At 45.4% G+C, this 27,620-nt stretch overlaps 1 protein-coding gene and 1 long non-coding RNA gene across 3 annotated transcripts in view; one reads left to right on the top strand and one right to left on the bottom strand.

Moving 5' to 3' along the window:
• The window catches only part of GALNT17 (polypeptide N-acetylgalactosaminyltransferase 17), a 518,762-nt gene that overhangs the window by 394,476 nt on the left and 96,666 nt on the right, over positions 1–27,620 (bottom strand). The gene's annotated exons all lie outside the window — the stretch shown is intronic.
• Positions 7,536–10,267, top strand: LOC132532993 (uncharacterized). Its single transcript, XR_009544889.1, has 2 exons — positions 7,536–7,964; positions 9,852–10,267. It is a non-coding gene; the product is annotated as an uncharacterized LOC132532993 (long non-coding RNA).

Below are 27,620 nucleotides of genomic sequence, written 5' to 3'. Positions count from 1 at the left end.
AGTCAAATAATTCTCTCAACGTACAGAAGCAGGTGAGGGAGTTGCAAGTTGCTTTGCTCAGTGCAAATGGGGACCAAGAATCTTGTCTTATAGGGGACCAGGTGGTGGCATAACCGGCGAAGTGTTCATGTTACAGTGTGCAAGGGGCCAGGTTCAACCCCTGGCCCCCACCTGCATGGGGGAAACTTCACAAGTGGTGAAGCAGGGCTGCAAGTGTCTCTCTAATTTTCTCTCTACCTCTCTATCTCCACCCCTCTCTCAATTCCTCTCTGTCTCTATCCACTAATAAATAAATAAATAAACAAAATCCTGAGGTATATTTTAGAACTATATAGGGACCTTTAAAACCCCCTGGCCCCTGTCCTCCCTTGGGAATTTTTCAAAATTTCCAGGTGATTCCAAAGTGCAGGCCAGGCTGAGCACCATAATTCAGAGTTAGCTACCTACTCATAAGAAGGATCTTTTAAAAAAAATTTTTTTGTAAAATGGAAAACTAAAAACCCACCGCTAGAGTCCTTTACTTTGCCGCAATATACCAAGCCCAACCCAAGTTCTGCTTTGTGTTTTCCCTTTCTTTTATCTTCTTTCTTTTAACATTTTTTTAATTTATAAAATGGAAATATTGACAAGACCATAGGATAAAAGGGGTACAATTCCACACAATTCCCACCACCAGAACTACATATCCCATCCCTTTCCTTGAAAGCTTTCTTATTCTTTATCCCTCTGGGAGCATGGAGCAAGGATCATAATGGGGTGCAGAAGGTGGAAGGTGAAGGAGCACCCATTGAAGGAGGTGCTTTCTATGATGACTAATAGAGCTCCCTCTCAGACTGGGGAGATAGATAGCATAGTGGTTCTGCAAAAGATCTTTACATCTGAGGTTCTGAGGTTCCAGGTTCAATCCCTAGCCCAACCATAAGCCACAACTGAACAGTGCTCTGGGCTTTCTTTCTCTATATATTTCTCTCATTAAAATAAAATATTCTTTTTAAAAAACCTTTGTCTCAATAAAACCCAACACTTGATTTTAATCCTTCTGGAATTAAACTGGCTTAAGAGATGAAAAAGAAATCATCTAGATAGCACCCAGAAGAATAAAATCACAGGGTGATAAGGCATGGCAGAAAAAAAGAGGGGCAGGTAATTCTAAGAAATGGGGGCATATAGAGATCAGCGCCTTCTCCCCAGCTTCTCTTCTCAGTCCCCTACTGGAACAGCAAACAGTGGGTGTCAACCACTTACTCCCTCATTTCTAGTGACTTCATAGGACCAGGCCCCCTGGAGGAAGCAGGGCAGAATGGCAGACTTAGAGCAGCAGCAAGAGATTTCTAGAGGGCTATGAACACAGTATAATGGTTCTGCAAAAGACTTCCACTTTGTCTAAGGCTCTGCAGTTCCAGTTTCAATCCCCAGCACCACTATAAGCCAGAACTGAGTAGTGCTCTGGCATATCTCTCTCTCAAGCCAGAACTGAGTAGTGCTCTGACCTCTCTCTCTCGATCTCTCTCTCCTCTCTCTCTCTTTCTTCTTCTTCTTCTTCTTCTTCTTCTTCTTCTTCTTCTTCTTCTCTCTCCCTCTCTCTCCCTCTCCTTCTCTCTCTCTCTCCTTCTCTCTCTCTCTCCCTCTCCCTCTCTCCTTCTCTCTCTCCCTCTCCTTCTCTATCTCTCCATATGCATATATGTCTATAATAAATAAAATATATTAAATCTGAAAAAGAAATTTATAGGACCCCCAGATCATTGTAAATCACTTAGTGGGGTCTTCCAGCCAGAGGAGAAAACCTCATGACAATGTCCCTGAAGTTCTCGATTCTCATCCAGGGACCATCACACTTTCTTGCAGCCTGCGCATGAGGTCCTGAGTTCAATCCCCAACATCCCTTGTGCCAGAGTGATGCTCTGGTTTTTCTCTTTCCCTCTTTACTTCCTTCTCTGTCATAAATAAATGAAAACACAAAATTCTCTGTAAGACGGGCAAGTGGCAGGACCTCTCATATGCTCATTACACCCCAGTGTGCAAGATTTAATGTGAAACTGAAAGCCTGCTGTTTTCACATATATGCAGTGTTTGAAAAGAAAGGGCATTCAATACATGAAACATGAAAACACTCACTCATGCAGTCCTGCCTGAAGCAAGGTACTTAGGCTGCTTCTCACATTCTAGCATCGTCCTCTGACTTGGAGACCTGCAGCTGGGATTCCTGCTTCTCATGCTGCATGCAGAGAAACTTCTAGACCTTTAGATGCAGTCCTTTCTTGAGGTAAGTACCTCCTGCCCAGCTTCAGATCATGAACTTATCTTGAGCCCCCACTGTGCCCCCTCCCTCCCAGTGGGCACTGTGTTGCCAGGCTCAGGTCCAGGTTGAGGGGTTGAGAGTTGTGACAAATATGGAGTCCAGGCACCAATCACACCCACATGCCCTGAACATTTCTCTTAAGAAACACTCTAGGCTATACCCCATGGCAAGTCAGCTACATTTCAGTGTGTGCCTTGGTGCCTCAACTGTCCTTCCACTTCTTCATCCTGCTTTCAACTTCGCAGACTCCTATGGATGCATCAAAACCTAACACAAACAGGATCTTCTCTTAAACTTTTCCCAAACCTCCAGAGAAGATGGTAATGCACTCTTCTAGGCCCCTGTGGCCTGTTCCTGAGCCCTCTATGAGGGTGCCTCCCAGACTTCACTGTACTTTATCTGCATTGTGGTCAGATTTTAGCAGAGCATAAATCCTCAGGGTCAGACCCACACTCCTCCCCTCCCTGGGCCCTGCACAGGTAGTATGCAGATTGGAATACAAAAAGTGCTATTTAAATATTTGCTGAACAGAATCAGCTTGTATGCTGGTGTTAGCAAGCCTTTGTGAAAGAAGTGTCCTTGAGCTGAGCCTTATCAGGCTAGCATGAAACCAGGGAGAGCCATGGAGTGTGAATTGTTTGCTCCTGGCCAGGAAGTCAGCACTGTGCCTGGGGATTTGATCTGCTCAGAATGCAGATGCTACTGTGGGGAGGCAGCCTCCTGGCCCTCGTGGTCTGCATCCAGGTAACAGCTCTGGGGACAACAGTCTCTCTCCATGGAGGGACTTAGAATCTGAGCTCCAGGGGTACCAGAGCAGCACTGAGTCTGTGGCCAGCGACTGTCCCCCCAGACTCCCAGCAGAATCCCGTCTCAGCTCCTGCCTGTAGTGATGGTGGGGAACTGGGGAAGTGGAACAAGTGACAGTGTGGGTCATACAACTAAGTTCCTGGAACCCCACCAACACACAAGGTATATCCCCTCAGCAAAATAATCCACTCCCTTGTCAAGTTCCAAGTACCCCCGAAAACTCACTATAGGGTCCTTATAGAACAAGTGTGGAGTCTCTGGCAGTCCCTCTGGGTGCCACCCTGCTATAGACATCCCCTGCCCCCACCCACTCCCACCAGGGGGTGATTCCAGGCACCTCAAAGGGACACTGGCTGATCAGTCACTTTCTAAAACCCGGTGTGAAGTGCACCCACAGAATTCACAAACACCAGTGGAGAAGCAGAGTCTGGGTACCTTAACAAGCAAATCTCTAGCTTCTGCAAGTCAATTTTTTCTTTTTTTAATATGTTATTCAATTACTTTAATGAGAGATGCTAGAAAAAGGAGGAGAGAGAGACCAGAGATGGTGTTAGGGATTGAACCTGGGAGCTAAGAGCCTCAGGCATGAGAGTCTTTTTGCATCACCAATCTGCGGTCTCCCTAGCCCTGCACAGTAAATTCTAACAGTCATCTCTCTCTCTCTCTCTCTCTCTCTCTCTCTCCCCTTGTATTTTTCCCTCCACTGATGAATGGGCAGCATGAGCCCTGGATATGCTGGGAAAATGCACTTGCCTTCAGAGAAGGAGAATTCATTAGCTAAGCCACCTACTCAGAGAATTTATTTCCAAGGCTGAACTTTGGGGAGGTTTGATAATGAATGCCCTGAGTAATGGGAAGTGTGAATCTGTTCCAGATGGTTAATTACTTTTTATCATTCCTTTTAATAATAGTTAAGTGTCAGAAGACAACTGGTGTGAAAAAATGAGAATGTGGAAAGAATTCAGCTGAAGTAGCCTACACCCACTTCTCCAGAGAGAGCAGGGTGAAGTTGTGCAGAGGGCTCTAAAATAACAGGTTCTGGGGCTGGGTGGTAGTGCGCCTGATAGAGTGCACATGTTATCAACATGAGGACCTAGGTTGCAGCCCATGGCCCTCACCTGCAGGGAGGAGGCTTCAAAAGCAGTGGTGCAGTGCTGTGGGTGTCTCTATCTTTCTACTTCTATCTTTATCAGGAAGAAGAAAGAAAAAGAGAGAAAGGAAAACCACAGGGAAAGATATACAGGTGGTGGTATCTTAGTGATAACTCTGGTGTCAAAAAAAGAGAGAAAGAAAGAAAAGAAGAACCAGGCTTTAACACTAATGAAGGTTACAAATTATGAACCATCTAAGAGAAATCAATATTTTAAATATTTATTTGTGTGTTAATGAGAGAGAGATACCAATGATCAGTTCTGGCACATGGTAGTACTAGGGATTGAATCTAGGACCTCAGAGCCCTGAGCATTAAAATCTTTTGCAGATCCCTTTTGTTGTCTCCCATGGCCCAAGAAATAACTAAATAATATTCCTGGAGTAAGCAAGCAGATGCCACTCAGCCATCAGTGTGGATGCTATGTAAGAAGTTCCTTTGCCTCATAGCATTTCTCCACTGCTCAGCTGGCACCCTCATGTTGGAAATCTTTACCCTGGGCACTAGGTAAACTCCCAAAAATGCTGACAGCAGACAGCAATGTAGGAAGTCTACTGAGTCAGACCTTTACCAATTCTGTCCCCACAACTGAAATGCCTTTTCCAGGTGAATGCACATGCAGAAGTCTCAGTCCACCTTCAAGTCTCCCATGAAGAAAACATTCTCTGCCAGCCTGTTCTCACTCAGAGAGTGAGCTCTGGCTTTTTAGCAGACTGGGTTTCATTGGATGCACTTCATTTGCATCTCATTAGCTTGTCTTCCCTAGGTAAATTGTTAAGCACTGCCTCCAGAGCAAGCAGAGACCTCTGCTCTTGGAGTCTCCATCTTAGCTCATGCTCAGCACCCCATCAGTGTCTCACTGCAGGGGTGAGTGAAAGGGACAGGAATCCATTGACAAAACCGTCCAGCTGCAACATCCTGATTCTCAGCTCAGCCCACTCGCTGGCTCCACCCCCACACCGGATGCTGCTGGCAGCCAAGGGAACCTCTTGGCAGAAGACAATCCCTCTACATACTCTCTTAGGGGAAGATTTTCCACCAACCTTGAACCTTCTCCACACACCGCAGGATGTGACTCGGTGAAAGATAAGCCTGGGCAGGCTGCTTCCTGTTTCCCTGCTTTCTGGGTAACTCAAGCAGGTAACATACTCCAGGTGATGAGTGCAACCCCTGTACTCTCCTGAGTGGGGTGCAGGCATGACACCTCCTCTCTCCATTTCACTCCATCTTATCCAACAACAACAATAATAATAACTACAACAACAAAACAAGGGCAACAAAAGGGAATAAATAAATAAATAAGAAAATTATAGTCACGACAGCTTGTAGAGGGCACTCTCACACACTATACATAACTTAAAAAAAAGATTGGGGCCAAGTGGTGTGGCGTATCTGGTTGAGTGCACATGTTACAGTGCTCAAGCCCCTGGTCCCCACTTGCAGGGGGAAAGCTTTGCAAGCACTGAAGCAGTGCTGCAGGTGTCTCTCTTTCTCTCTCCCTCTCTATCCCTACCCTCTCAATTTCAGGCTGTCTCTATCCAATAAATAAAAGATAAAAAAAAAAAAAAAAAGATCTGGTTCTGGGAGATGGATCAGCCAGTGCTGTGTGTAATGCACACTCCAACTGGGTCTAAGCCCCTAGCACCATGTGGAAGCAGCGGACATAGCACCAAGGGAAGTTTCATGAAAAGTGAAGCTGTATTGTAGTGTTTCTCCTCATTTCCCTATCTTCCTCCTTGCCTCTATCTGAAATTAAATGACTGGAAAGAGAGCCCACTGGGACTGCTAGAATAGGGCAGTTGTGATGCCCCGGTGAGTAAAATTAAACTAAACACAGTGGCCCAGGTGGTGGATCACCTGGTAGAGCACACATGCTCCAGTCTGCAAAGATCCAGGTTCAAACCTCTAGTCTCCACCTCCCCTCAGGGGTGGGGGCTTCTCCAGCAGTGAAGCAGGGCTGCAGGTGTATCTTTTGCTCTCCCTATCTCCCCCTCCCTTCTCAATTTATCTGTCTCTATCTAATAAACAAATATTAAGAAAATACATAAGAAAGATTTTTTTTAGATTAGTTTTAGGCTCACCTCAGCAAGACCCCCCCTGCTCAGGTTTGATACCAGCCTGCCAGTGAACAGCCACCACAGGAGGCAAAGACAGTGATAGTGTGACAGAGGTGATGAGAGAAAAAGGAGAGCCACCTCCAACAGCGATCCTCATCTTAAGACTGCCGTGCTCTGAGCTGCTGTGGAAGCAGGGCTGATGACCAGTTCACACAAGATGACCTTTATAAAATGAAACACACAGAACTCGAAGACGAATTGCCACAATCTTTTCACATTAGGCACAATCCAACCCAAGCTAACAAGCTATCAGATAAACATCCTGCCGCTTCTTTTCCACTTTTTCGGATGGAAAGCGAGCAACAAAGATAGAAGGAAAGAAACCACAGCACTGAAGCTTCTTTCATTGTGGTGGGGGCTGGGCTCAAACCTGCTTCATGCACTATCCAAGTGAGCTCTTTCTCTAGGCCCCTGTTTTTTGTTTGTCTGTTTGTTTTTTTAATTGACACCAGGGTTATTGCTGGGGCAATACTATGAATCCACTGCTCCTAGTGGCCATTCCCCACCCCTTTCTTTTTTTTATTAGATAGGACAGAGAGAAATAGAAAGAGAAATGGTAGAGAGAAGAGGGAGAGAGTGAGAGACCTGCAGATCTGTTTCACTACTTGTGAAGCTTCTCCACTGCAGGTGGACCAGGCATGCTAACCTGGTGCACCTTCACCTGGCCCTGTTTTGTTGTTGTTGTAATGCTTTTTAAGTTCAAAATGCAAAGACCTGTTCTCAGGTGGCAGGTGATGCTACTAAACTTGAGGCATGCAGTAGGGACTTTCAGGAAAAGTAAACTTGCTTAATTTGTGTCTCTGCCGCAGCCCCCACCCCAGGTAAAGATGACATTTTCATGACACATGGGAAAGTAATGCTTCCCAGAAGAAAAATGTGTATTGTGGGAGAAGTTTTCTGAAAATGGATGTTTGGAAACATTGCCGTGATTAATGATTTGTAGCTGCAAAACGTTCTAATTTGATATATAAGAACCCATATCTGCAACACTTCAAAAACTTGGGAAATAGATTGGCTTGGGCTTTCAAATGTCTACTGAGTGAAGGATTTCCACAGACTTTGAACCCATTTGTTAAAAATATTCAAATGCAGAACCTTTCAGTTCATTTGCAAAAACAAGTGGCTAAAATCATGAGAAATGGAAATTTACTAGCTGAATTTCAACAAGAGCCTTTGCATAACACACGGATAGGGTGGTAAAACACACTGAGTGTCATAATTTAGAAAGCACCACCAACTATGAACTGCTTCCATTTGGATCTACATGTCTGCTAGAGGTACTTTTTATTTTATTTTTTTTTAGCTACTAAATCCAAGAATAGGTGGGTTAAGAACAGACATTTGAGTTACTAAATCAAGATCTTGAAAATTAAAAAAAAAAAAAAATCTACTGACACTGATTTCACTGAGATGTGGCTAGAAAGAATGTTTCACTAAGAGCTGGGGAAAAAAGTTTTCTGTGCTGTAAAATAAAACAACAATTTGGGGCCAAGAAGAATGCACACAACAATGCTCAAGGACCCAGGTTCAAGCCTCAGTCCCACCTTCAGGGTGAGGGGACAGCTTCTGGAGTGGTTGAGAAGTGCTGCAGGTGAGTCTCCTCTCTGTATCTCTCTCTTCCTCTCATCTTCTATCAGAAAGTAAAAAAAGAGGGGGAGGGGCCGGGTGGTGGCACACCTGATTGAGCACACATGTTTCAATGGTCAAGACCTGGGTTTGAGCCCCTGGTCCCCATTTGCAGAGGGAAAGCTTTGCAAGTGGTGAAGTTGTGCTGCAGGTGTCTGTCTCTCTATTATCCCCTCCATCTCGCTTTCTGGCTGTTTCTATCCAATAAATAAAGCTAATATAAATAAATAAATAGAAAGAGGGGAGAGGCTGCCAGGAATAGTGGATCTGTGTAGGCACCAAGCCCTAGCTGTAAACCTAGTGGCAAAAACCAAAAAAAACAATGCTATAAAACCAGTTGGGGTGGGGGGCTGAGCACAGAGTTCACTTGGTAGATTGCCTGCCTTACCAGGCATGTGACCCAGAATCAAGACCCTGGCCCACCACATGGGGGTATTAGTGTTATCTATCTATCTATCTATCTATCTATCTATTTCTATCCCCATCCCCACTCTCCTATCCCTACCCATCCTCATCTATATTTCTTTCTACTTTGAAAAAGTCAGTCAAGAGTGGTACAGTCAATAAATAAACAAAAAATAAAATGCTTAGTTTAATCTTTATCATCTCACTTTTCTACATATGGTCCATTGGAACTATAATCTTCATGCACAAATGTACAAATAAACGTACAGGTATTAAAGTATAAGCTAAAAAAATCACCTACAAATAGGCTCAATATTTTTTTTAAAAAGTGGAGCATATATATATATATATTGCCACCAGGGTTATTGTTGAGGCTTGGTGCCTACATGATGCCACCATCCCTGATGGAAATTTTTTTTCCTTTTTCTCTTGGCAGATGGTGACAGAGATCATGAAAGAATGAGAGACAGACAGAGAGAGAAGAAAAGAGAGAAAGCAAAAGAGACAGCAACACTTCCTCCACCATTTGTAAAGATTCTCCTCTACAGGTGGGGACTAGAGATTTGAACACAGGTCTTTAAACATAGCAACTTTTGTGTGCTCTACTGGGTGTGCTGCCACCCAATCTCACATCTACAATCCATTAAGTAGACAGAGCACTGGACTCACAGAGGCAATGAGAGGAAAGCCTCTTTTAAACATCTTTATTATTTTTTAAACAGTTTTTTATAGCCACCAGGGTTATCACCGGGGCTTAATGCCTGCACTATAAATCCACTGTTCTTGGTAGCCACCCCTTTTTCTTTTCTTCCTTTTATTTCTTTCCTTTTCCTTTTTCTTTTTCTTCCCTTCTTTCTTCATTTCTTTCTGTTTTTTTAAATTTGTTTGTTTTTTAATAGAAACAAGAGAAATTGAGAGGGGAGGAGATAGAGAGGGAGAGAGAAAAGCCACCAGCAGTACTACTTCACCACTCCTGAAGCGTCCCTTTCAAGCCTGAATAAAGGTCATCGCTCATGATAATGTCTGCACTCTGCCAGGTGTATTCCAGCCTCCCCCAAAGAAAGGAAAACAGTCATAAAAAAGGAAAGAGAGTCAGAGAGAAGATATGCACTACAAATTTTGAGGCAGATCTCAACTAGAGCAACTTATTATTCTTTCTAGTCCTCTTGGGGCCATCTCTGTACTGCTCTGGCCTTGCCAAGCTGAAAGTGTCCTGTGTTTATTACCTGCTGCTACCAAGCCAAAGCTACAGCTTCAGCATCACTGCACGAGGGGTGTTTACTCTGTGTTAAGAAAGGAACTCTTTTAGGTAAAGATGGAACTTAAGAATCTGCGGAAATAGGACATGTATGCAGAAATGTGGTCATATTTTACTTATTCACCACCTACAAGAACCTTGAGGTACTGCTTTAACTTTTATTGTTTTTCTTATTGCTTCATTATACAGCCATTATAGCAATGATGCTGATTAGCAATTACTATTTACTGAATCCCTGCTAAAGCCAAGCCCAACAAAGAGAAGGCTTTACTTCTACTCCTTACAATACATCCAGAAAGCTCCAGGCAGGAGATGAAATGAGAAGGTAGCACCTGCAGAAGTGACCCTACTACCACCATGTGCCAACAGACTGTCTGCACTTTCATGGCTGTGTGAAGACACCCTGGACACATGGAAGGCCAAAAGTCAGCTTTCTGACGCACAGGCAGGCCACAAGTAGAGTCTAGGAAGACAATGAGTTGGTGCCATCTCAAAACATTACCTGCTTATTTCACAGATGACAAAAATGAACTCCCTCAGGGACAAAAGTAGGTCTTGACTTTGGGCAATGTTATCACAATAAAGAAGAGCTTTGGCCAGGAAAAGCATGTCTCCAGGCTCCAATGTCTGAACCCATCTAATATTCTCACTTTCTGAACTTGTCTACCACCACCACCCACCCATCTGTATGCATCTATCTTTACTTTACATCTATTTTTACTTGATAGTCAGGCCAGCTAAGTAGCCCACTTGGATAGGGTGCTGCTTTGCCATGTGCACAGTCCAGATTCAAGCCCAGGCCCTACCACATTGAAGGAAGTTTTGGTGCTATTCTCTCCCTCTCCCCTTCTCCCCTCTCCTCCCCCCACCCCACCCCACCCCCAGCTTTTCTCTCTCTCTGCTCTCTCCCCTTCTCTTCTTTCCTCCCCTCTCGTTCTCTGTCCCTTCCTCCTCCCTCCCTCCCTCTTCTTACCATAAGTTTATTCTCAGTTACTCACACCATAATAGAACAGATAAGGCATGTTCATAATTATCATCTTAACGAATGGACCGCATGCCATGTGATTCAACAAGCCATTGTTGAAATGGCCCTTCTATTCCTGCTCCTCTTCCAGAGCAGTGAGGCAATCAGCATTTTCATGCCTGTGCCACACTCCCTCCTTTCAGAATGACTACCCAGGGATAAATTCCCCAGAAGGGAGACTACTAGTTCAGGAAATACATTTACAGCTCCTGAAGTAAGACTTCCAAATGGTTATCCCAAAGTGTGACTCTGATTTCATATGGTCACCAGCTAGCTGGAAGCTTCTAGATTCAGGCAAAACTTCCATCATATTGGGCAGAGAGGATTTCTTTGCAAACTCATTTCTCCTCTGAAAACTACAATTTATAGGAGGTTTCTCCTCCCTGTTGGTTTCCCTGGTTTTACCAAGCAAGTTCTGCAGGATTTTCTTTTTTAATTTTCATCTTTACAAAGATAATTTAAATACTAATTTACATACAGGCTGCCCTTTGACCAACAGTCAAAAAAAAAAATCTAAATACTTCATCCATTCAGCTCCACATTCCCAAAGATATCCACCTCTAGAGATTTGGAATCAGAAGTGGCACAGAAGCTGGGGGGGGGAGCAGCACCAAGAGCCTTGTCCCCCATCTTTCAGGGCTAAATCTGGTTTTTCCACCAGCTCTGACCTGAGGCCACTTGTCCTACCTTCCACCTCATTTGCAAACAGCCTGAGAACATGGCTGAGCTCCAGTGTCACTATTAACCAGGATGGCTTCCTACCTGTGTCTTCCTTCAGATCCCAAGTGACAAGAAGTACTGGATAAAAACAGCACAAACCTGCCTCACAGAATCAAGATGGTTCTTAAAAATAGACCTGCTTTTTTAGACACATTCTGAGCCCAGTCCTCGTGTTCTCTGCCCACTTACTACACCTCATGTATTCAGTTAGAGAAACTCCCGGATCCCAGTTGCAGTGTTATTATAGGCTGTGACAAAGGTTCCCAGTGGTGGGTGGGTAGAAGACTAAGGAGACTGGGTGCACAATAATGAGAACCTCATTTCTGAGCAGTTTATACTGAGATCCTAGAAATCACACAAATGCCATGAGGAAGGGGGCAGGTGGTAGGAGTTTTGAGGGCAGCGTTCCGACACAGATTAATTGCTTTTCCATAGGAAAAAATAAAGCAAGTTTCTAGAGAATATAGTATTCAATGAGTCTTTTAAAAATGCAGTGCAGGGGCTGGGCAGTGATGCACCCAGTAGAGCATACAAGTGACTATCCTCAAGGATCCAGGTTCAAGCCCCCACCCAGCCCCTACTTCACAAGTGGTGAAGGAGGGCTGTAGGTGTCTCTCTCTCCTATCTCCCTCTCCCCTTTCAATTTCTTTTCATCTTATTTAGTAAGAAAAGAAAGAAAGAGATAAAGGAAAAGGAAGAGAGAAAGAAAAAGGAAAAATGTCCACTGGGAGGGGTGGATTCATCTTGCTGGCACCAAATCCCAGAGATAACCCTGGTAACAATAAAAATAATAAATATTTAAAATGCAGTAGTAGGGGTGAAACCCAGGGCCTGGATTATGCATTCTGTTGCTGAGTTTCTGTCTTGACCCTAATTTATTTTACACTCTTTGTGAGAGACAGAAAGAAAAAGGACAGAGAGGAGAGACACCTAAGCACTAGCCCATCTTCCATGCATCGGCCTACCTCTGTCCATGGTACTGCCCTGTTTCTCCTATGTGGTGCTCAGGGACCAAACCCAGGCCTTTGTGTGTGGAAGGCATGTACTCTATCTGCTCAGGCACCTCCCATGTCCTGAATGAGACTCTTCTTAAACCCCTTTGACATCAAGTGAGAAAACACAAGCTTAGAGGACGCTGAGGCCACCAGCTCCTACACTTCTGCAGTTCCTTATTCCCATAGGTCAGATGGAAGGAGGATGGGGACTCAAGAACAGACAGTTCAGTGCCACCATATGAAGATGCAAAGGCAGTGAAAGCAGCCACCAGTGTGTCCGAGACTCATCTGAGTGACCAGCAGTGTTCTGGCAGATGACAGGGATACCCTTCAACCCACCTCACAATGGGCCTACTGTCAACCTCAAGAGAGACTGTCTTCAGGTGTGAGGTTGTGACACAGTGTGCGAGAGGTGGACAAAGAGAGCCAGACTTGCACAATTAGCTGAAGAGGCCAGTGTACTGTTGGCAACTTCACTTCTAAATGCATGGCTGGAGACACTGGGAGATTTTTAAGGGTGTGTTGAATCCTTTCTCTTTTCTTCTTCCTCTTCTTCAAGTTTTTTTCTTAAACTTTATTTTATGTGATAGAACAGAAAGAAATTGAGAGTGATGAGGAGATAGGAAAAGAGAAAGGTAGACACCTGCAGACCTGGAGCACTGTTTCACTGCTTGATATCAGACAGCCCCTTTGCTCTGCTGATGCTGTGGTCTGTTTACATAACCATAGTTTTGCCTGAGACCCACCCTGCCTGCAGGGTATTGGTTAACCCCACTGCTTAGAACCTTCGCAACAGCTGCTATGGAAGCTTTCTACCTTTGTGCTCTTTTCTCCACCCCCTCTCCTAGCCATTTCCTTTTCCCACTTGCCACTTCTGGTTAAAGATATATATAAAGGTGTTGTCTCTGATCAATAAAGGCATTGCATTGTGTTCCCGCTCCGCCATGAGTTCCTGGTTTCCCTCCGCATCGCTGAGTAAGCAGCAGCCCAGGTTGGCTCCGGTTGAGTTCTCTCCAACCCAGAGAGCACGTGCTGGAGAAGAAACCCCCTCATGCTATCTGGGCAGCTTGTGATGTTTCCCCCTGCTGGTGGGGAACAGGGGCTCGAACCAGGTCCCTGGGTATGGTAGTACATGCAGTTAACCAAGTACACTACCACCCAGCCCATTTTATTCTTTAGATAAAGCCAGAGAGGCAGAGAAACACACACACACACACACACACACACACACACACACACACACACACACACAAAGAGAGAGAGAGAGAAATATCACAGCTTCTTTGCATTCACTGGGAGCTTGACTTGGATCATACACATGGCAAAGCAGCACTATCTTCCAAGAGAAATATTTCACTGGCCCATATTGATTTCCTGTCCCTTTTCTTCCTTCCTTCCCTTTTCTTCCTTCCTTCCTTTCTTCCTTCCTTCCTTCCTTCCTTCCTTCCTCCCTTCCTCCCTTCCTTCCTTCCTCTCTTTCTGCTTGCTGCTTGCAAGACTCCACTGCCCCTGAAGGTCTGTTTTTTCTTGTCTTTTCTTTCCTATCAGGATTATGGATAGGACTTGCTATCAGCACTATGAATTCACTGCTCTCAGTGGCCAACTCCCCCTCTTTTCTTCCTTTCTTTCTATTTTTAATTGTATTTGATAAGACATAGAGAAATTTTAAAAGGAGGGGGAAACAATGAGAGAGAAAGAAAGATAGATAGCTGCAAACCTGTTTCACCACTCATGAAGCTTCCCCCCATAGGTGGGGAGTGGGGGCTTGAATTCAGTTCCTTGCACATTGTAATATGTGCACTCAGCTGGGTACACCACTGCCTAGCCCCACCCCCTTTTCCTTTTAAATAAAAGGTTTAAAGACAGAGATAGAGAAAAAGAGAAGAGAAAGAAGGGGAGATAATTAACAACAATTCCACTGTTTCTGAAACTTCCGTCCTGCACCTGCTCCCATGCAGTGGCCTGGGGCAGGCGCCTGGTCCTTGTGCACAGCAACATGTGCACTCTACTGGTAAGCCACTACCAGCCCCTTAGAATGGATTTCTAATCTAAATTTGGGGAGCCAGTCTGTCTTCACCGGAGCTCTTGGTTTCCACAAAGCTCTCACACAACTGCCACAAGCTGCGCTGTGACGCTCATCTAATCCCCATTCAGGCAGCACTGCCCTGGGTAATGTGTATGTATGTGGCAGGGGGATCACAGAACAGAACAGGGTAGCTAGGGAAGGGTGACAGGAGATGTCAAGAGGCTAGGGTGAGGACTTTCTATGGTCGCACGTGTTCAGCATCACCTTTGTTCTTCATCTAAACTTTCTTTTCTTCTCCTCCCTTTCTTCCTTCTCCTCCTCCTCTTGTACCTTCACCTCCCTTTCCAGCTCTTCCTTTTACTGGGACCTCATACAAGTGTGATTTCACCCAGCAGGGTCACAACTTAGAGAGAGAGAGAGAGAGAGAGAGAGAGAACTATAGCACTGGAGTTCCTTCCTTCACATACTTCACATAGCACCATATGGTGCAAGGGCTCAAAGCTGGTTCATGTACCTGGTAACACAAACACCCTATCAGTGAGCTATCTCTCCAGCCTGGAATCCTCCCTCTGCAGCCACTAAATCAAATCAAGCCCCTCTCTTTAATTTTAAAAAGAAAAATAAAAAAAGTGCAACACTTTCAGTAACCTCCTTTGTTCCCCACTCACTCTTCAATCCAGACTCCTGAAACTCCATTTTTTTCACCTCGCATCCAACCCACTCCCTCTTCCACCTGACCACCATTAATGCTGCCAAGGACACCTCTGACCCCCAAAGCATCACCTTCTTTAGAGGTGTTTCAGTCTTTACATGAATGAACAGTTTTCGTTTTTCCAAGAGTCTGGATGCTTTTATCACTACCTTTCTGAAAAAATATGGCCACTGAATGTACCATTTTGAGTAGGTATGGGAGAGTAGGTATGGATAAGATTGGAAGATAGAAATTGCAAGGTTGTAGATTCCTGGACCAAAGAGATCACCCACCAAGAATGACCAATAACAATGAATAGGCAAGACAACTTAGCATTAGCACTGGATGTGCATGCCCAAGATTCAAGAATCCCCAGGTTCAATCTCAGGCACCACCATATTCCAGAATGAAGAGGTTCTCTGTAAGCTCTCTGCCTCACACCATAAAAATAAACAAATCTCAAAGAAAACAATGATGTGCAGAAATTGACATCAGGGAGTCAGGTGGTAGCACAGCAGGTTAAGCACATGTGGCGCAAAGCACAAGGACCGGCTTGAGGATCCCTGTTGGAGCCCCTGGCTCCCCACCTGCAGGGGAGTCGCTTCACAGGTGGTGAAGCAGATCTGCAGGTGTCTTTCTCTCCCCCTCTCTGTCTTCCCCTCCTCTCTCCATTTCTCTCTGTCCTATTCAACGACAACAATAATAACTACAACAATAAAACAAGGGCAACAAAAAGGAATAAATAAATATTTAAAAAGAAATTGGCATCAGATTACAGAGACACTCTGAGAAGATTCTTTCTGATGCTTAAACTCTGTTGACCTAAGCAGTTGGAAGCTAAAGGCTAAAGAATTCCACCTATGGTAGAAACTTGGCTGGCCACAGAATTCAGTGAAACTGGGTGCTTTACACACCTTCCAGCAAGAGATTCAATGGCAGATGCTCGGGGAAGCAGAACAGGGATGAATTAGGACACAGTGTCTGTGGTGTTTTGCAGAGACAGGGAATGACATAGCCTGAGTAAAAGGCAGATAACACAGAGCCCATAACACTTCTGCTCAGACCCCACTCTATTCATGACCCATGAGCCTATAGCCTTGTGGCTACAGCACAAAGCAGTCTGACCACAGAGTCAGTCTCTTAGGAAGATGGTAGCTCATAACCGAGTACAGAGTCACCTAACAGACCTTTCCCCCAAGGAAGCATAACACCTGTCCCCAAGGAGAAGCTTAATGGAGCAACCCTGACTTCAGAGCCTTCACCAGATTAAGCAAGCCCAGGAGGAGATAAAAACAGGTGAGGTTACCCAAGGACACCAGTCTCCTTGGCAATGTTCAACTTTCTAGAACATGTAAACGCCTGCCAGCAAAATAAGTCACTTCCAGGGATCTGACACAGTGACTCAGAGGCTGGGTAACAGAACTACCTACTCCCTCAAAGGCCTCGAGAAAGTATATTTGCAGGGGCTGGGAAATGGTGCATTCAGCTGAGCACAGACATTACTGTGTGCAAGGACCCACATGCAGGGGAGGGGGACTCCACAAGTTATGGAACAGAGCTGCAGGTGTCTTTCTCGTGCCTTCTTTGTTTCTGACTCCCTCTCAGTTTCTCTAGGTCCTATCAAATAATACATGAATAAATATTTAAAAATAAGAAAAATGTATTTGATAGCTAAGAAGGCCACTTATCCAAACAGAACTGAGGACTCCTCTGGTCTCAGCTGATGCTGCAGAAGCAACACATATATCCTTGTCTATTTCTATTTTCCTCCCTGGGCACTAAGCTGCAGCTACTTGGTAAAGATCCAGAAGACTTTTAATGTTCCACCAGCTCTGGGTAAAAAAAACATTAGGAAATGTCACTTCTGTGTATGACAGTGAGGCATTCTTTCCTTCCAAGATGTCCCCAGCCCCTGAAAGACACCCAGATTTAAGAAAATCGAGTCCCAACTCCCAGCCACTCTGATGCAATACAGGAAAAAGGCAACAGCTTATTTTTCATCAATTCTGCAAACTGCCTCCTCAGACTTCAAAGTCGCTTATCACTTTATTCTTGGAGAATAATAAAAAAAAAAACCCACAAAACAAACAAAGAAAAAAACACTTTTCTCACTACCCTCACTATTTCCTAAGTGGATGGTTTCAAAGTTCAAAGTGTGAGTTAGAGGCATTATTTTTATTTATTTATTTTTGTTTGTTTGTTTTTTACCAGAGCACTGTTCAGCTCTGGCTTATGGTGGTGTGGGGGATTGAACCTGGGACTTTAGAGCCTCAGGCATGAGAGTCTATTTGCATGACCATTATGCTATCTACCCCCCCACCCAAGGCATTATTTTTAAACTTGTACACAGAGAAAGGTCAGGTGGTCTAGCACCTCTGGATCCTTAGTCTGAAGTATGGGATAAAAAAGAAACACGGGCTGGGCTGAGCTGCTCCATATAGGCAGCATTTTGCTCCTTTCCAGTAAAAGTCCACAGGGTTAAGGTATCACCAGAACCTCATGGCATTGCTGATATAAACATGACCTTGTAGAGGAAGGGGGAAGGACTTCTGTAATAGTTTTATCTTCATCTGGCAAAGTGATCAAATGCAAGGTGGAAGACAGAACTAGACTTTCAGTGTAGTGCCTACAGATGCTGGTTTATTTTGTGAGCATTATATAATGAATTTACATTATATAATGTAAATTCAGTTAAGCACATCTTCTTAACTGATGGATGGCCACATAGTTTCAATGGGTTGGAGATGTAGGAAAAGCTTAGTTTGGTGTCTCTGAGTCCGGGCATCTCAGTACGGTGTAATCAAAGCATCAGCCACGGCTGCTGTCTCACATGAAGGCTCGACTGGGACAGGTGGTGAGAAGGATTCTCTTCCAGTCTCACTCACATGCTTGCTGACAGACCTCCATCCTTGTCATATAAGCCTCTGCTTCATGCATGACATGGCAGCTAGCTGCTTCACCAAGTGGAGAGAGAGAGAGAGAGAGAGAGAGAGAGAGAGAGAATGCCATAGATGGAAGCCACAGTCTTTCTGAGCTAACTGCACAAGGGCCACAAGTGTCACTCATCACTCATGCTGTGTTGTGTTCATGAGAACAAGTCAGCAAGACCTGCCCAATGACTTCACCAATGTGTCCCAAAGTCTCACTTCTCCAGAGACCTATCCTACTAGGGAAAGATAGAAATAGGCTGGGGGTATGGATGGACCTACTGATGTCCATATCCAGCAATTACAGAAACAATTATTAAATCCATGGGTCTCTGGGATTCTGTGCCCTCAGTGAAATAATAAGATGTCATCTCTCTTTACGTACATTCAATACCCTGCTCTTGTCACCACTGGGAGTTATGTGTACTTCGGTACCACAAAAAAAATTTTTTTTTTTTTGGTCCATACTCCCAGAGGGATAAAGAATAGGGAAGTGTCCAATGGAGGGGATGGGACATGGAACTCTGGTGGTGGGAACTATATGAAATTATACCCCTGGTATCTTAGAATCCTGTTTTTATTATTTTTTATCTTTATTTGCTGGATAGAGACAGTCAGAAATTGAGAGGGAAGGCAGTGATAGAGAGGGAGAGAGACAGAGAGACACCTGCAGCACTGCTTCACCACTTGTGAAGCTTCCCCCCTGCAGGTGGGGACCGGGGGCTCGAACCTGAGTCCTTGAGCACTGTAATATGTGCGCTCAACTAGGTGCGCTACCACCTGGCCCCAGAATCCTGTTAATCATTACTAAATCACTAATAATTTTTTTAAAAAAACTGCCCAAACACAATTGGTGTAAATGCCACAAGCTGCCCACATGAGTCCCAGTGGTGACAAGAGCAAGGCATTGGCTGTACATAAAGAGAGATGACATCTTATTATTTCACTGAGAGCACAGAATCCCAGAGACCTGTGGATTTAATAAACACGGATTGTAGCTGGATACCAACTTTCTCATTCCCTGCCCTGAGCAGTACCAGTGTGGCTGGTTGGAGCCATTGCTCTTGGCTCAAGCACTCATCCAGAAGGGCCATCTATGTGTCTATCTTCTGCCTGCCACAGTGGGAGCATGGCTGATCTGCCCTCTGACACATAGCATGGGCTCCCTCCCTTTGGGGAGTTGGTCATCTCTGCCTTCCTATGTCTAGTGGGTAAATTTAATTGTGGAACTTCCTCTTCTCAACCTGAAGCCCTAAGCTCAGTCACCTGGTCTGCTTTCCTCCATCACATGTGAGCAAACCAAGGCACCAAGGGACAAGGGTAGAGCATGGTGACATACTCTCAAAGACCCCCACACTGTTACTCCACCACCAACTATTCACTAAGCACCTACAAAGTGCCAGACTGTGCTGGGGTTCAAAATGAGACTGGTTCCAGAAAGGCTGGACGAAACCCTGGGAAGCCTCAATTCTCTGGCTCAGAAATGGGGGAGGCAAAGTGAAATAATAGACATCATTGATGTAAACACACAGCAAACATCATGTGTGGTGCCAGCCTTTCTACCCCCTTTCACTGGGGGGATAAAGGAGGGGGACAACCACTGGGTGACAACTAGGAACAAGAGGTCATCAGCAAAAGAGTGGGACAAAAGAAGGAGGCTTTTGGGAGTCAAGCAGTAGTGCAGTGGGTTAAGCGCAGGTGGCGCAAAGTGCAAGGACCGGCATAAGGATCCCGGTTTGAGCCCCCGGCTCCCCATCTGCAGGGGAGTTGCTTCACAGGCAGTAAAGCAGGTCTGCAGGTATCTATCTTTCTCTCCCCCTCTCTGTCTTCCCCTCCTCTCTCCATTTCTCTCTGTCCTATCCAACAATGACAACAACAATAATAACTACAACAATAAAACAAGAACAACAAAAGGGAATAAATAAATAGTAAAAAAAAAAAAAATGACGATGTGGGATTTAGTTGTCCAAACCCTGTGACTTACTAAGCTACCCCCCATGCTGAGCTCTCCACTGAGATAACAGACCAGTAGTGTCTGTGCATGGCTGGGGAGGCAGGAGGACCACCCCCAGGCTCTGCAGGCACAGCATTAATTCTACCAGGGCTGTTACCACCCAAGACCCAGAACAGAGGCAACTCCCTCAAGGACTCAGCAAGCTCTCCGCGAATGGTCAGAAACAGAGGTGTGCACAGTCCATTTCCTCCCCAAGCTGGCTCACTTTCCTGCTCACTTTCTAGCACTTCTAGTGAGTATAAATATAAATATATTTTTTCCCCAGCACAACTACTGAAGCAGGTGCAGTTTTAGTAAACACCCCACAGAAAGTGCCATGACTGAGGTTAAGGGCAGGTGCCCCTGATGAGAGCTGGTCTGGATTCCAAGTTGCTGATTAGTGTCACTCCTGGTGCTGAAGGCTACTTCAGCCTGCAGGTTTCATGGGGTGGGGGAATTGTGGGGCACTGGGCAGCCAGCCCTCCCAGGTAGGTAGAGCTTTTGGGGGAATTCAATAGAACTTCCCACTGCTTGGAAAAAAGAAAACAAGACAGGCTCACAGGCAGGACAGTGTAAGCACCCCAGGATGTGTGGTTTGGACACCCTGAGAATTCAGCTGACAAGGAGGCAGGCAGCTTGATGCAGAGATCCTGAGAGGGTACCGGCTAGAGAAGGCATAACTACTGGTCCTAGAGTCACTGTCTACCTTCTGATACATGAGGTTCCAGTTTTCCCAGCTATACTCTTGGAGATGTATTATACAACATCACAAGTAAACAACACAGCAAACAATACAGCATACCCTCTCCTGAATCTAAGCTCAGAGCCGCATGGGAGCATCATGGACAGGCAGTGTCAGGAACTTTGATGGATGGTGAATTGGTGCTGTAGTGTCTCTCCTCTACCTCCTTTGCCTTTCCCTTTCTCTTTCCTCTTTTCTCTCTAAAAATGAATTAAGAATTAAGACTTTAAAAAAGAATACTTGCCTAGGTTTCTTTCCCAAGTGTTCATTCCATAGATAGATAGATAGAAAAATAGATAGATAGATAGATAGATAGATAGATAGATAGATAGATAGATAGATAGAGGCAGGTAGATACATAGGTAAGTAGGTACATGATAGTTCGGTGGATAGATGATTGATAGACATATGACAAATACATAGGAAAATGGATAATAGAAAATAAACGACAGATGGTGGTAGATAGCAGATAGGCAGGCAGAAAAATAGAAAATAAGTAGATAGATAAATAGACAAAAATATCCCATGTAAAGACAGCAATGAAGCTTTAACCACCATCTAAACTTCAGGTAAGAAAAGTCTGTCAATTTCTTGCCTAAAAGAATAGATATATATTATTTTTAAGATATAGAGACAAAAAGGAAGAAAGAGAGAGAGAGAGATTACAGCATTGAAGCTTCCTTCAATGTAGTGAGGGTAGAGTTTAATCCTGGGTCATGCACATGGCAAAGCAACCCACTATCCAAATGAGCCATTTCACCAGCCCCAAAAGTAGACTGGTAAAGGTAGAGAGATGTAGGAGAGGAGGGGAGCATTGGAAGTTGGATAGAAGAGTCACCTCAAAGTGGGAGAGGGTTAGGGGGAGCACCTCTCAATCACACTACAGTGTGGGGTCCTCTGAATGCAGATGAGACAGATGTCTGCTTTCACTCAGCAAAACAAACTCCCTTTTCCCTCAACTTCTGACAGGGTGAGGGGAGACTGGTGAACAGCAGATTTTTCAGTAAATAAGGGGAAAACTACCTGATGGTCTTTTGTCTTATTCTTCCATGTTTCAAGGCCATATCCAAACTGAGCCTATGTAACTGTGTCTCTGTAAAGAATTCTTTTCTCTCCCCCCACACCCTGCCACCTGCAACACTGGACAAAGATTTCTCATTTCATACATCATTTATTCCAGCAGTCATTCCACCCAAGTCACTTCAGGTCCTTTGCAAACAAAACAGCAAAATAAAAGGCGCCAGCACCCTGAAGGTTTCTGTGTAGCAAATCCACACAGCATCTTGCAGAGCAACTGTGTCAAGAACAGAAGAGCAGCAGACAGGGTGTTTTATCTTTAAGGGCAAATGTAGGGCTGGTGATGAGACTTCCATTCCAACATAAGCCAGAGTTGAGCAGTGCTCTGCTCTCTCAGTAAATAAATAACTTTTTAAAGGAGTTGGGGTGGGGGAGGGCAAAGGCAGACTTCAGTGTCCTCTAAACAAGGTCTTTGGGCAGGAGAAGGTGAGGTCCCAGAGATTTTCAACATCAGAACTAACCTCCTGGTACAAACTCAGGAAGCAGCGCCCATTCATTTCACTGAAATTTGTCTCCTTGGTGAAGATAAAGCTGATGCCATGTTGTGGTTTGTCACTGTAGGAAGCACCATGAATTAGGCTAGGTGGTGAGTCGGCCAGTAGAACACACATATTACTATTCACAAAGACCTGGGTTCCAGCCCTCCAGGGCCCACCTGCAAGCAGGGGAGCTTCAGGAGTGGTGGAGTAGAAGGGAGTACAAGTATCTCCCCTCTCTGTCTCTCCTTTTCATGCTCATAGATAAAAACAGAGGGCTGCAGTGACAGCAGAATGGTTATGCAAAAAAAAAAAACTTTTATGCTCAAGGCTCCGGGGTCACAGATTGTATCCTCAGCACCCCTATCAGCCAGAGCTGAGCAGTGCTCTGTCCCCCACCTCTCTTTCTCATAAAAATAAAGAAGATCCAGATGACAGGGCCCTAGTGCAGAAGAGATCAGAGTCAAGGGTGCCCAGAACTCACATTCCTAGAAGGTTCTCAGGTTATATCCTTGATGCTCTCCAGGGACCACACTCTGGGAACCACTGTCCAAGGTGACCTACATGTCCTCTGCAGACCTGAAGTTCACAGTACCCAAAATTCATCCTGGGTGGGTTCATACCCTCCCACCTCCTTGGGATGTGTGTGTGGGGGGTCCCTTCCCAGGACACTTGTCCTACAGGGCAGGACTATGCCAGTACTCTGCCTAACTTGGTCTCTTCTGCAGCCCCTCCCCCAATGCTCACATCCTAGCCTCTAGCATGCCCATGGGTGACACTTGGACCAAAGGGGGCATAGGGGGAGGCACTGAACGTACCGCTACTGCCTCATTCTTGCCTCCCCCTCACACCTCTCTTCAGGGAACCTTAGACTATCATCAGTGTCCACTAGTAGGTGTGTCTATCACCTTTCACCGGGTTATCAATTTTATACCCTTATCTCACATGCATGGATAAAATCACTCAATACTTGTCTTTCCCCTTCTGACTTAGTTCATGTCACAAAACTCCCTTGAGTTCCATTTTGTTGTGAATTGCAGAATTTCATCTGCCTGTATCTGAATGGTGTTGTATAAATACACCACCTCTTCCTTATCTGGTCATCTGTTGATGGGTACTCCAGCTGCTCCTTCTCTCTTGGATGTGGGCAGTGACTCTGGAGCTGTGGCAGCCCTTTTACAGTCACAGAGGAAGCTCCAATCTGCAGCTCCTTCTTCTAGCGTTTGCCCTTCTTCCGTAGCCAGTCAACAGCGTCAGGTTGAGCCTGATGTAAAGTTTCAAGACCTCCTTTGAATCTGGAGAGGTGGCAGTCATTGACTATGTGGGTCATAGTCTGTCTGGAGCCGCAGGGGCAGTTCGGGTCGTCTCTGGCTCCCCAGCGATGGAACATAGCGGCGCACTGGCCATGGCCTGTTCGATAGCGATTGAGGAGGACCCAATCATAACGTGCAGCTCCTGAACCCAAGTAACAGCAGCTTGCCTCACAAATTCTTGGTGGTGACTAAACCAGACCCCTATTTCATTTGCTGTTAGTTGGTCTCCTGTTTCTTGAAGTTGAACATATCCTTCACTTCTTCTTCTTCTAGCGTTTGCCTATCCTTCACTAATAGACTACAACTGCAGCCCTCTCATATTTTGTCATTCAGCATCTGTCTCACAGATGTGGGAAGGTGCACAGAGCTAAAGCAGCAATGGTGATGTGCAAGGCATAGCCTGGCCTTCTCTCCAGCCCAAGCCCACTCCCTTCCCCAGGCCCTGCGCCCATGGGCCCTCCTTCCACAGTCCACACATTGAGTCCATATGAGGATCTGGTGTACTCTGAGCTGGGTGTTGCCGCAGAGGTGACCTGAAGGCCACCAACAGGTCAGCTAGGAATCTGGGAGACAACTCTTCATGACAAGACTGAGGCAAGCTCACACCACAACATTTACCTCACACATGAGCACTTCCCTGGTTGGATTTTGTCCTTCAGTCCCACTGGCTACCAGACAGTGAAGCTTAGAAATAGAAGAACCTAGCGGGGAAGAAATTACAGAAGCCAGACCTTCCACCTTCTGCATCCCACAATGACCTTGGGTCCATACTTCCAGAGGGTTAAAGAATAGGAAAGCTACCAGGGGAGGGGATGGGATACAGAGTTCTGGTGGTGGGAACTGTGTGTAGTTGTATCCCTCTTACCCTATGGTTTAGTTAATGTTTCCTTTTTATAAATAAAAAATTTAAAAAAAAGATAGCAGAACCTAGGGCACGGAAAATTAAGCACACATGGCACACGTGGCAGGAAGCACAAGGAATCAGATGATCTCCAAAACAGCTATAAAAGAGAAGAAAGCAAGGTGAAGACAAGCAGAGGGAGGTCTCCAGGTGCTGGGAGACCTCTTCAAGAGTGGAGGGAAATGGCCACAAGGATCCTGGTTTTGAGTCCCCAGCCCCCACCTGCAAGGGAGTGGCCTCACAAGTGGTGAAGCAGGTCTGCAGGTGTCTGTTTTTCTCTCCCCATCTTCCCCTCCTCTCTCGATTTCTCTCTGTCCTGTCCAACAACATCAATAACAATAACAGCAACAATGACAACAAGGGCATCAAAATGGGAAAAATAGCCTCCAGGAGCAGTGGATTCATAGTGTAGGCACCGAGCCCCTGGAGGCAAAAAAAAAAAAAAAAAGAAAGAAAAACAGGAAAGAAAAGAAATAACAGAACCTGGGGCCAAACTGTATGTAGTAAGCAGCTAGTCAAATGCATAGGAGGCACTGGAAGCATCAGAACACACTGCAAGAAATGGTTTGAGGAACTAAAATGGGCTCAGCAGGCTTGTCAGCTAGGCAGGAGGAGGCCTTCCAGACATATTCCAAGCCAGGGCACACCCTCTTGGCTCATCACTGACTCCAGAGAGACAAGGGGAGGGGCAGGTCATTCTGTACAGCTTCAGACCTTGCTGTCCCATTCCCCACCCCAACCCTGAATGTTCTAGGGAGAATCGCTTTCTTACATTTTCCAGCTTTCTGTGGCTACCCTTGACTTGTGACCACATTCCCCTAGTCAAGGCCAGCACCTGCAGACTTGTTTCTGCCTGGCTTCACCTTGCCTTCTCCTCTCCTTTGTGTGTCTACTCAGTCTCCTCCCTGTGGTTGCTGGTGGGGACCCACTGGCTCATCCAGGACAGCCTCCTGTCTCGAGACCCTTAACTTGATCATATCTTCAGAAACACTTGGTTCTCAGGTCATATTCTCTGTAAGCCTCTTGATCTTCCCATGACAGTAAAAGACCTCTTCACTTTTGAGAATCATGAACTTATTTCCCAGGGCAGAAAAAAAAAGGGGGGCACAAACAAAGCAGCATTTTCTTTATGCTACTTTTGTCGAGGAAGAAAGGACTCCCAGTGCCTAGTGCTGACTTGCTCTTTGCCTCCAGAGTTGGAACTCAGCTACATCCCAGATCAGTCAGGAGAGGAGAATGGACTACAGCCCAGCTATAGCCCAAGTAGGATCAATTCAATATCATACCTACGAGAAAGAAGAGAGGCTGTAGGTCCCAAAACTCCTGCTGCTACACCGTCCCCTACCCCTACCCCTACCCCATGCCACTACCCCCAAGACAACAGGTTTTGATTTAAGGACTCTGTGAATATTACCTTATTGGGGAAAAGAAAAGTGATCAAGGAAAGCTTCTTGAATTGGGAAACCCTAGGATGACTCAGATGATCTCCAAATCAGCAAGGTGAAAACAAGCAGAGGGAGGTATGCAGGTGCAGATTTTCAAGAGTGTAGGGAAGGGGCCACAAGCCAAAGAATGCCAGAAACCACTGGAAGCTGGACAAAGCAAGAAAGAGAACCCTCCTAGAGTAACCTGTAGTAGCAGGTTTCTTCTGGCACCTTGATTTGAGCCCAGAGCTAAGGGTTTTGTTTGTTTGTTTGTTTGTTTTCCACCTGGACTCTAGCATTATGAGAAAATACCCTTACCCTGTTTTACACCACAAAGTCTTGAGATGTGTTTCACAAAAATCACAAGAGACAAATACAAGGGAGAAAATCTTCTGGAGAGGAAAACAGCTAGATCAGCTCCAGGCCCCTTCATTGAGACTTTGCCTTCACTGTCCCAACTGATTCCCCAACACACAGCTGGGCATACAAATGCATACATGCACAAGGAGAAACACATGTGGTGAGCACATAGAATCAAATAAGCCCCTCTGGAAAACCCATATCATGAGTCCCCAGAGTAAGCTGGAGTCACCTGGACCCTTCTTTTTTGCTTCCAGGGTTATTGCTGGGGCTCAGTGCCTCCACCATGAATCCACTACTTCTGGACTGCTCCTATTTTTTCCCCTTTTGTGGCCCTTGCTGTTTTATCATTGTGGTGATTATTATTATCATTATCATTGATGTCATTGTTGTTGGATAGGACAGAGACAAATGGAGAGAGGAGGGGAAGGCAGAGAGGAGAGAAAGATAAACACCTGCAGACCTGCTTCACAGCTTATGAAGCTACTCCCCTGCAGGTCTTTGTGCCTTTCTCAATGTGCACTTAAACCACTGCACTACTTCCCAGCCCCCTGGGCCCTTCTTTTTATTGAGCTGAACACCTCAAGTGTTCCTTGCTTTTGAGAGAATAAAGAGAATCCCAGTAATAAGACTACTAGTGGTTTCCCTGAGGCACCAGCACAGAATCAAAGGGATGGCTAGCATGCAACTGAAGAAGCTGTACCCAGCCAGGCCAGCAGAGCCCGGGCCTATGTCTGCTCAGGGCAGGGCCTGGAGCCAGGCCCAGACACTCTGAGCCAGGAGCAGGATGTCACCATCCACTGATCCCATTCAGAACCCGGCTCAGAAAACACTCTCATGTCTGCAGCTGACCCTCACTAAAATGTGCTTCACTCCATTAAAACATCTATCCCAGGAGGTCAGGCGGTAGTGCAGCAGGTTAAGCGCATGTGGCGCAAAGCGCAACGACCGGCGTAAAGATCCCTGTTCAAGCCCCCAGCTCCCCTCCTGCAGGGGAATAGCTTCACAGCAGGGGAATCTGTCTTCCCCTCCTCTCTCCATTTCTCTCTGCCCTATCCAACAACAAGGATATCATTAATAACAACAATAACTACAACAACAATTAAAAAAAAACAAGGGCAACAAAAAGGGGAAAAAAATGTTTTTTAATCCATCCCAGTGATATATGTTTGCTTGGCAGGCAGTAATGATTTAGGAACCTCATGCTGCAAGGCATCTACTCAGATCAAATAGTGGCAGCAACTGTCAGGAAGCCACCAATCAAAGGGAATGGGTAGGAGAGGGGCAGA

Source organism: Erinaceus europaeus, chromosome 15 (assembly GCF_950295315.1).
Source record: "Erinaceus europaeus chromosome 15, mEriEur2.1, whole genome shotgun sequence".
NCBI classification, from domain to species: Eukaryota; Metazoa; Chordata; class Mammalia; order Eulipotyphla; family Erinaceidae; genus Erinaceus; species Erinaceus europaeus.
Note: the sequence above shows the minus strand (reverse complement) of the source record. Positions and strands in the feature narration are given on the sequence as shown.